Source organism: Camellia sinensis, unplaced genomic scaffold (genome assembly GCF_055761805.1).
Source record: "Camellia sinensis isolate YWXY unplaced genomic scaffold, ASM5576180v1 Unanchor10, whole genome shotgun sequence".
NCBI lineage: Eukaryota > Viridiplantae > Streptophyta > Magnoliopsida > Ericales > Theaceae > Camellia > Camellia sinensis.
In genome coordinates, this window is record NW_028128988.1 from 393,749 (window position 1) to 405,609 (window position 11,861).

The window sequence follows — 11,861 nt, forward strand, 5'->3', positions numbered from 1 at the left end:
TGTTAAAATCTGACAATTAATGATATTTTTTTGTAACGATTTTCTAAATATGTCGCTAAAAAATAACAATTAATGATGTTTTCCTGACAAATTTTTAATTGTTGCGGAAAAATAACAATTAATGACACTTTTTTATGAAAACACCACTAAAAAAATAAAAAATAAAAAGATTTGTGGTTGTTAATTAAAAGTGAATAAGACTTTGATACACCAAAAAGTCAAGAGGACTTATTACCCTCATATTCCTAATACAATTTTTTAGTCAGCTCCCTTGATATTCTTTTAAAAGGTCTTATAAAAATTATTTTTGTTCGAAGGACCTACAAACTAAAAAGCTAATTTATCAACAAAAAAAAAAATCTATGAAGTTTTATTATTTTTGTAAATATAGTGGGTCTTATGAATGACTACGGATTCTATTTTTTGGGTTTTGCGTGCAAATTCTTTATTTTAAGTTGAATAATTTTAATGATACAATTTTATATATTATTATAAAGTTGATAATTTTAACCTATCTATCACTATATTTTACCCTACCCACCCAATCAACGCTCTCTCAAACCACTAATATTAAAATTGAGTTGGATTAAATACAACTAGTTTGAGAAATTTTGTCATCCCTAATGGGTCCCACAAATATGTATTACTTTTATTATATAAATATACATCAAAATTAAAATAAAGTTGTGAAATAAATTCACTAATAAATAATTATCTTTTTATTTTAGTGGACCTTCGAACAAAATTTTTTTAAATGTTATATATTGTGGGATTTATTTCATCTTCCATGCATAGACATGCAATAAAAGTCATGTAAATGTGGGGCTTACCTTATTTAAAAAATATTAAAATTTATTATGTCACATAAGAAACCACCTGAAAGCTTTTGATAGAATATTTCGGTGCGATTTACTTATTTATCGAAAAAAAAATTTGAATTATTTTCATCTTTAAAAAAAAATCAAAAAACTCTTAGTATTTAGATTCAACTCAACAAGATAAACAGGAAAATTATAATTTATTAAAATTATAAAAAAAAAAGTCCAAAAAAGACATAAATAAGTCAAAATAGTGGACTCTTTTTGGTTTATTTTGACTTTTTCACAATTGTTTTGGAATTTCTCCAAAAAAAAAATGTATTTTTTTGATTCATTTCAACAAGATGAACCAAAAAAGTAAAAAATTATGACATAATTCTATAAAAATAAAAATAAAAAGGTGAAACACCAATAAATTTCAAAATATGATATTGTGAACTGTTCAGCCCTCCCTCTTTTCTTATGAATCCAAAGGTCCCATTAAAGTAAAAATTACACAAAATGATAGTCATTTACACATTTGGATTTAATTTTGGAGGTATAAAAGTAGGTTTCTTCAAATGTGAAATTACACATTTGGGCAATTCACACTATAGAAGTTTTGAATTTTTCTTTCTTCTAAAACAAATTTCACATTACGAATAAGAACACGACACTCCAATAATGTAACATTTCAATGTAACACACTAAAAAACTCATTAGTATACTTTTCCTAAACGTAATAACATAACACTTCAATTTTTTTCCAAACGTAACATTCCAATATAACACACAAAAAAATTCTTTAGTATACTTTTTCTTTTTTCTTTTTTCTTTTTTCTTTTTTTTTTTTTTGATCAGCAAAGAAAAAGATTTATCGATGAAAAAGCAAATTACATGCAAAGATACATCAACAAATCAGGAAAGTGCACAAGCATCATAGCTAACCTTCACAATCCCAACTAGGTTGGTACCACAAAGGATGCACAATCATATGCAAGCACTTAACCCAAGATTGGCGAGAAACCAATCAAAACAAACAAAAACCAATCAAATAGAACAACAACAAACAAGTAACACCAATCTACACCAGCTCCAAACCATTGAGTTTTAATTTTATCACCCCATAGAACCTGCACAGACTAGAACAGCTACAGACAGAAGCAAACCAGAACAGAACAGTAGCTCTCTGAAGCAATAGCAACAAAACTAAACCTCTAACAGAACAACCAGAAACAGCATAGACAGCAGACCTCAAACAGCATACGCAGCAGACCCCAAACAACATACATAGCAAACAACAGCATACAGCAAACAGCAGAGGCAGAGGCAGAGCCTATCAGCCTATCAGCCCAAGCAACCCAACATCCAAGCACCTTGAAGGCAGCCCAAGCAGCCTATCAGCCAAGCGCCTTGACACACTCAGAGGCAGAGCCTTACCTGACTTAGATTGAATATTAAGTCGTTCACTGAGTAATGGAAGTCTTGTATTGAAGCTTTCATCCATAATGCAAGTCTTACCTTTATAAGCTCACTCAACTCAAAGCAATTGGGCTGCACTACATTGAAAATGCACTTGTTCCTCTGCTTGCAGAGTGACCAGAGGGTGATTAATGGTAGAGCTCTCCATATCCTTTTTTACAAGCTTTTAAACTTACCTCCTTTCCACCAATGAAAGAGACTATCAATTGAGCTTGGTATCACCCATTGAAACTCCCACCACTGCAGCATTTTGGACCAGACAGTCCAAGAAAATGGGAAAAATAATAGCACATGACTGGCTAATTCAAGTTCTGATTTGCAAAAGGTACATAGTGTAGAAGCATTAACATTGAGACCCCCAATCTTTTAAAGGAAAATAGCAAATTTGATTCGGTCTTTCCAAGCCAACCAGCTGAGGAATTGAATTTTGGAAGGGAAATCTTTATTCCAAATGAACTTACAGATATTATAACTGGGACCAAGGGAGGCATTGCTAAAATTATACACATCAGCTGCTTTAAAAGAACCTGAAGATGAACCAAGCCAGACAGGTCTGTCAGCCTCTCCAATCCTGAGGGTTAGGGCAGTAGATAATGCACTATACAGTCTAGTAATTTTCACCAATCCCCACTCATATGGAGTTCTTCTGAAAGATAAGTTCCAATTCCCTAAGGATGATCTTTTATCATAGAACAAGGGTAAAGTGTCTTCTTTATTAGTAGATAATCTGTAGAGACTTGGGAATTCATCTTTGAGACAAATGTTTCCACACCATTTATCAAACTAGAATTTGACTCTCTTTCCATCACCAACCTTAATTAGAAAGTTGTCCAGAAAGAATTTGCAGAGGGGCTACTTGTGGATAGCAATAAATATGATGTCACTCCACACCCTAGAGTATTTGCAAGAAGGCCTTAAGATTGGCTGCCACCTATCTTCATCAATCAGGTACTTACTACAGAGAACCTTTCTCCAAAAAGCATTAGGCTCACATCCAAACTTCCACCACCATTTTAACAAGAGGCTAGTATTGACATCAATAATTCTTCGTATTCCTAGGCCTCCAAGACTTGCACTTTTTATTACTTCAACCCACTTCACCATATGAATTTTCTTCTTCAATTCAATACCTCCCCATAGGAAGGAAACTTTAATTTTCTCTAACTCTTTGGCCACCCCCAAAGGCATTTTGAATAAGGATAGGTAATAGAGAGGAAGGTTGGATACCACTGATTTGATTAAGGTGAGTCTACCTGCAAAAGACAGGAGCTTTCTCTTCCAGCCTGCTAATATTTATTTGAATTTTTCTAGGATAGGTTTCCAGGTGGACTTTGGCAAACCTAAGAACTTCAGAAGCAAGCCTTGCACTTGGCAATTGAAGAGGTCAGCCATGGCTAATAAGACTTCATTACCAACACCATATCCACATAAACCACTTTTGTGATAGTTTATTCTCAGCCTAAAGAGTAGCTCAAAACATCTAAGCCCCCTTTTAATGCTTACTAATTGCTCCATATCTGCTTCACAGAAGATAATTGAGTCATCGGCAAAGTATATATGAGAAATAACTACTTCCTTCCTCCCAATTTTCACACCCTTAATAAAATTCTGCTCATGATCTCTAGTCATGAGTATGTTAAGACCTTCTGCCATTAAGTTGAACAGAAAAGGGGAAAGGAGATCACCTTGCCTCAGCCCTCTTTGTGGAGAGAATTCTGCAGTTGGTGTTCCATTAACTAGAACAGAAAGCCTTACTGTAGAGATACATTCTCTCATCCAAGCAACCCATTTTGGACCAAAACCAAAGTTAGAGAGCATAAAAAGGAGAAACTCCCAATTAACTGAGTCAAAAGCTTTTTCAAAGTCTAGTTTAATGACGATACCTTTCTTTTTGAATTTTTTCCAACTATCCACAACTTCATTGGCAATAAGAACACCATCCAGAATATTCATTCCTCCAAGAAAAGCAAATTGAGTAACTCCGATTACTTCAGGAAGAATTCTTTTCAGTCTATGTACTACGACTTTTGAGAGAATCTTGTAAACGGAGCCCACCAAACTAATAGGTCTATAGCCTCCCAATCCCACAGGATTTTCATTTTTGGGGATAAGTGTGATGAAGGAACTATTAAGGCCATAAGCAAGTCTGCTGTGGATGTGGAAAACTACCATGAACATGAGAACCTTCTTTTTCATAACCTTCCAAAATTTCTAAAAACATGACAGATTGAAGCCATCTGGGCCTGGAGCTTTATTGCCATTGCATTCTTTAACAACTGCCTTAATTTCAGCTTCAAAGAACTCACTTTCTAACTCCTGGAAAGAGTGACTCTCTGCAACTGATTTGAACACACCTCCTAAAGATGGCCTTTTAGCCTAATCTTCTGTGAACTGTTTCTTAAAATGTAAAAGGGCCTCATGTTTGATTTTGACAGGATCTTCATGAGTAACACCATTAACAGATATAGAATTGATGGCGTTTCTATTTTGTCTACAACTGGCCATTACATGGAAGAACCTAGTGTTTTTGTCCCCTTTAAGTGTCCAATTAACTCTGGATTTCTGCTGTCACATCCATTCCAACATTCTGCTTTTATTCCACACTTCACCTATCATCACTCTCCTGCTTTCTCTTTCTGATTCTATCAATGGTCTATCTTTAGAAATGAGATCCAATATATGCAAGTCTTCCTCAGCTACTTTCAATTTAGAAGAAATGTTACCAAAGACATCACAGTTCCACTTCTTGAGAGCAAGCTTCAACAACTTTAGCTTCTACAAAAGAATATACCCAAGTCCTCCATTGACAGTAGTTTCCTTCCAGATGCTTTCCAAAAAAGAGGGAAATGAGGGGTGCAAGGTCCAGGCATTAATAAACCTGAAGGGTTTTGGGCCCCAATCCCTCTCATCCTCCCTTATCAGGAGAGGACAGTGATCAGAGAGAAGCCTAGGCAGCCCCCATAACTTCAATTTGAATTTGGTGAACCATTCAGGGCTGAACATATTTCTATCAATCCTACTCCATTTCTCATTTTCTTGTGCATTACACCAAGTGTATTTCCTTCCCAGCATAGGTAAGTCAGTTAGCTCACTTCTATCAATAAATTCATTAAACTCTTTCATCCCTTTGTCCCTTCCAGAGCATCCAATCCTTTTCCCCAATATTTCTTATCACATTGAAATCTCCACTCATACACCATGGGTTAGAGAAGTTTCTTTTAAGGTTAACAAGACAATCCCACAATTTGTTTCTACTGCTAGCATTATTTAGGGCATATACATTTAACAGTATACATTCAAAAGAATTGTGGAGTGTACCTGAAAGTAGAATGAATCTCTTATTGTTGCAGCAGCTATGTAACTTGAAGATCTCTGGATCCCAAACACATAATAGGCCTCTAGTAGATCCCTCTGAATCAACTGACATAAATTCCATACTACTTCTTGGCCATAGGGCTCTAACTTCATGCTCTGTAATTGAGGATTTTTTTTTTTTTTTTTTTTTGTTTCTTGAAAGAGTGCTATTTCCACTTGCCTTTCCCTAAGTAATTTCCTTATTCTTCCTTTTTTCTTAGCTTTTCCCAATCCTCTAACATTCCATGACAGTAGTTTCATTAATTAACAAAATTGAACACCAAAATCACCTGGGTTAAAGCTGTTTACTGCCCACATTTCTGCTCTCCTCCATTTCTTTCTTTATCTTTAAGTTCTAATTCAACAATTTTGTGGAGAGTATCAGAATTCTTACCTTTGAAGTTGAGCCCTAGAACTCTCTCCATTTGCATTGGAGCTTGAGCTTCATTTAGGATATATCTTCCCCTTCTATCACCATTCTCAGATGAAGCTGAAAGTGACATAGCTACAACAGCAACTCTGAATATGGCCCTTTTTTATGGATGCTTACTAGAGGAAGCCCCTTTATACCTATGAAACCTAACGAAGATGGAGATGATTTCAGGCTGAGTGAGTACCTTAGACTTACCTTTCTTGTTTCCTTTCAGCTTGACTTTAGATTTGGGTTTACACTTCCTAGATTAAGCCCCTTTATAACGTGGTGTGTCTGAAATCGATTTGGTCCTTGAAGGCCCAAGTGATCCACCATTAACAGAGCTAAGATTAATAACTCTGTTAAGGTTTGAAACTGATGGGCCAGGTTCATGAAGGATATGGCCAAGTCTATGCCAGGTCTAAGCCCTGCAGATGCACTGAGGCTCCTAATAAAACCAGATGTGTACAGATGGCCTTCTAACCTCTGATTGTCATTATTAGTAATTGATCTGAGTTCAGCTGCCTTCGTTTTGGTGGGTTTGTCATGCGTGCATCATCTTCAAAGCTGCTCCCAATGCCATTTTTTGTCCCTATAACTACCGTATCCCCTTCCTTTCTGCCATAGTGATGTTCCACTTTAGATTCTTCAACTACCCTGTCCACCTCAGCTCTGCCACAGGTCTGCTCTACCCTCTGAATAGGATCCACATCATTAAAAGATGCCAGCTCAGCATCATTTCTCTCCATTCTCTTTGCCAGGTCACCTTCGTCTTCCTCAATCCTTTTGGGATCTTCATGCTATTGTTTGGCTATCATATTGGAGCTGCAATCTTCTGCGGAATCAATGGATGAAATTATAATCTTTCTCGGTATTAGTTTGTTCTTCATAAACTAAGATTAGAAAGATTTTCCCTTGCATTCCTAATGTATTTCTTTGTTAATCCATTCCATACATTTAGTTGCAATCCTAACTCTGACATAACAAAAGGACACTGGTTGGCAAGCATTATTATCAAGGTTTAGGACCTTTCCTCATATTCCTCCTAGTTTGGTAAACGTGTCTTTGTTCCAGAGGTTTAGTGGGACGCCATAAACATCTCTCCTGCTCAAGATGCATATATGGCTTCCATTCTATAGCAAATTTGCACCACTCCTTTATCCATTCATTGACTAGTCTGAAGTTAGATTTCATCTCTTCTTTGGACTTCAATGTTAGGTCAATATCCCTTCCTCCTCCATTTCTGACAAGAATATGGCCCATCCTTTTATCCTTTAGTGCTTGCTTGATACTGGATAAGGTATATTCTTCTTTGAGTCTTACTATTACACTTTCATACAACCACCCATGACCATCTTAATTGACTTTAATGGTAGAATAAGTTTTACCTTGTGAAATGCCTATGTTTGATTTTAAGGCATCAGCAAAGGATTTACGTTGGACATAGACTTCTTCATTTCTTTCAACAACAATAGGATTTTTCTGGTGGGAATGGGTTGAGGTTTGCTAATGTTCTGATCTCTAGCGTACTCGGCATATTTGACTTCAATGCCTTATCATCCACCCATAACTCATTTCCTTTCTGAACTGCAATGCTTGCTGCGGCCGAGCAGTCAAATCTCACAAATCCGAACCTTGTGTGTGGGCTTTCCTCCTCTTTTGTGGAATAAAGACATCGTTTATTATTCCAAACTTAGTGAAGAGTTTGAACAGACCTTTAGGCTCCATTGAGTTTGGAAGGTTATCCACAAATACAGTAAACAAGCCCTTCGTTGAGCTATTACTCCATGCACCTCTGTCTTTTCTCTGCTTGACCACAGGGATCCATCCTCCTTGCTCCATTCCTCTTCCTTTCATTGCCCAAGAATCCTTTAGTATACTTTTTCTATACGTAACATTTCAATCAATGTAATTTCAAACATAACACTCTAATGTAACACATATAAAAACATTAAAAAATTACTTCGTATACTTTTTCCAAACGTGACACTCATAGTTTGAAATTATACAACTACCAAAGCTTACTAAAGAATTTTTGTACTCCTTTTAGAATGGTTTGAAGAATCGCACACCCTTTTGAAATAGTTTGAATCCCACATCCTTTTTTTGAAGTGTTACATTAGAATATTATATTCGAAAAAGTATACTAAGAAATTTTTGTGTGTGTTACATTTAAGTGTTACATTAAACTGTTACAGATTAAAATTATACATTTCCACAAACCTTATTTAGGAGTTTTGTACTCCTTTTAATGTATTTGAAAAATCTCACATCCTTTTGAAATGTTTGAAGAATCCCATATTGTAAGTCTTTTTTTTTTTTTTTTCTTTTTGAAATGTTTGAAAAATCTTATATATCAAGTCATTCCAAATAAAAAATATTCTCATATAAAAATTCATCCTAAATTTAATTCTCATAGGTAATGTATCTTAACTTTCTAGCACCAAAAACAAAAAACAAAAAAAGAGAAGAAAACATAATAGAATAAATTCAATTTTCAAATAATATATTAAATCTATCTTTCCAAAATCAATAAAATTAATTAGTCTATAGGAAAACTCTTGAAACTAATCGAATCACCATTTTTCAATATAAAATTTATAGGTAAATTTTCAAAAACAATTACTAAAAATAAAAATTAAAAAAAAAAGAGCCTTTTTTAGAGGTTGCCAAACCACTAGCTCTCAAATAAAAACTTACTGATCATAGGTTACTAATAATAAAGGCGGAATAAAAAAAATTATTGTGCAAGGATCTTATGTTCCCCCCCTCCCCTTCCCAAAAAAAAAATAAAGAAATAAAGCATTAATAAATTTCAAAATGTGATCTTATAAATTGTTTAGTTCTTCCTTTTTCTTCTTTTTATGAACCCAAAGATCTCATTAAAGTAGAAATTACACAAAATGGTAGTCACTTATACGTTTGGGTTTAATTTTTAAGAAATAAAAGTGGGTTTCTCCAAATCTGAAATTACACATTTAGGCAATCCGCACAATAGAGGTTTTGGATTTTCCCTCCTTCTACGACAAATCTCACATTATGAATAAGAACGTAATACTCCAATAAAGTAACACTCCAATGTAATAAATTAAAAAATTACTTAGTGTACTTTTTACAAAAGTAACACTCCAATCAAGGTAATTACAAACGTAATACTCCAATGTAACACACAAAAATACTAAAAAAACTCTCATATTTGTTTGGACGGACTGAATAAGGGTGAATTGTAATCTATCGGACTGTTAATCTTGGGATACATAGTCCCTGGACTATTTGGTTGGATATGATGTGCATTCTATGTTTGTTTAATCATGAGATTAGATATAAGGAAAAGACTATTCCATTGAATCTTATGTTTGTTTGAGTTATTATAAAGATGATAAATGTTCAAAAGATAATTTTGCCCTTTTAAATTATTTACTAAATAAATATCAATATTGCACATATCTTTAATATTTTAATTTTTGGGGGCTAGATTAAATGAAAATTTATTTTATTTTTTAAAAAAATTAAATAATTTTTTTTTAAAAAAATAAAATATCAATAAAAATATGTGTTATTTTATCAAATAAATTGATTTTAAAAATAATAATTGTTAAATAAAGCATCAATAAAATTTTAAAATAAAACATCTATAAAATTTTATTTTAAAAATTAGATCAATAAAAAATCAATAAAAATTAAATAAAATTATTTTATTTTTAAATTGAGACATTTAAATTTTATTTAATTTTATTAAATATAATACCTAATTAAATCAAATACTTTGAGGGCAAATATACCATTTTACCATTTAATCACATCGAATAGTTATCCACCAATAATCCAACATATATAGGATTGGTAGTACAATCGGACTTCTAATCTGACCTATGAATTTGCAACCAAACAATAGATTCTTGATTCAATGGACATGGTGTCCAATCCCCCCTTCAATCCCTCCAAACAAACACATCCTTAGTATACTTTTTCCAAACGTAACACTCACAGTCTGAAATTATATATTTGCCCAAAGCTCACTAAGGAGTGTACCCTTTTGAAATAGTTTAAAGAATCTTACATCCTTTTAGAATGGTTTGAAGAATTACACATCTTGTTTTTTTTTAGTGTTACATTGAAGTGTTATGTTTGAAAAAAGTACACCATGGAGTTTTATTGTGTGTTACATTAGAGTATTACACTAAGGAGTTTTTTTAGAGTGTTACATTAGAGTATTACGTTTGGAAAAAGTGCACCAAGGAATTTTTTTGGACTGTTACATTAGAGTGTTACAATTTGAAAGTATACATTTATCCAAAGCTTACTAAGAAATTTTCGTATTCCTTTTGAAATTTTTGAAAAATCTCACATCATTTTGGAATGTTTGAAGAATCTCATATTTCAAGTCATTTTTGTATTCCTTTTGAAATATTTGAATAATCTTACATTTCAAGTCATTTCAAATAAAAAAGATTCTCATATAAAAATTCATCCTAAATTTGATTCACATAGGTTGTGTATCTTACATTTTTCGCACCAAAAAAAATAATAATAATAAAAATAAGGGTAAAATCGTAAGTCAAATTTTCAAATAAGTGTTTTTTCTATATTTAGGTGGCACATTATAAGGGCTTGCTTTTTTTTTCTAAGAGAGTTACGTCAACATGCATTTTCTTAATTACATATAGAGTTCAACACAAACTCAAATTTTTTTAAATTATATTAATTTTACCTGTTTTATATGGATTCTATTTGACAAATATTGCTTTTTCATATATTTTTTCATGGTAAATTGTCATAATCCACAAATCCAATACCAATTTTATATTTCTCATTTTTTCTTCTTAATTCTTTCAAGGGTATTAGGATTTTTTTTAATGCTAAATTATTTTTTTTCTTCTTCTTCTTATTTGCTCATGCATTATTCTATATCCAATATCAATTCTATATTATTGTATATTATAGATTTGTCGTTTAAATTTTATAGTGATTTTAAATTATACTTCTTTTCCTACATTATTTTATATAATCACAATTGACGGGAGAAAAAAATCTGCACAACAATGATATTCTCAAGGAACCTCTAAAGTTTAGATTTATTGCTTGAGTTATTTTTTCAATTGTTGAACAGTATGTTCTTTTATATTTTGACATCATATTATAGATGATTAATCACTTCCTACACTGAGATGTATTTATCATTTTGATATTTTCATTATTTTTTCTTTTTGGATTTAGATGTTGTGTGATTCTTTCTTTGGTTAGTCATTGTTGAATTTCTTTTATATAGTTGATATTTTAATTTAATTAAGAGTGTTTATTTTACAATCTTATAATTTAATATATATATATATATATCATATAAAATCATTATATGATAATCCAATTACAACATATTTATATTTAATTTTTTTAATAAATTTTATATAATTTCTATTTCTACATAGAAAAAATGGAGCTTTTTTAATAAATCCACTTTCTAAGAGCTTTATTCCATCCAACCCATATTATTTTTAACTATTCCATTAGGTCCTAATTGAGATAAGAAAACCAAAATACTTTTTTCATTTACTTATGTTCCATTTAGTTCACATTATTTTCTTATATTTCAATAAGTTCTATAGGTGACATAATTACAAAAATGCCCCTAATGTGAATGTTCACACCATCAATGTAAATGTTCATATCATTAATGTGTAGGGGCCCGGCCCATGTCGATCCTCGTGGGTGCCCGGAAAAATTCGAGTCAAGCCGGGGCGGGCCCGACCCATTGACAATGTGAATATTCACATTAACATGTTAACATTCACATTAATAGGAGTGTAAAATGGGCCCAC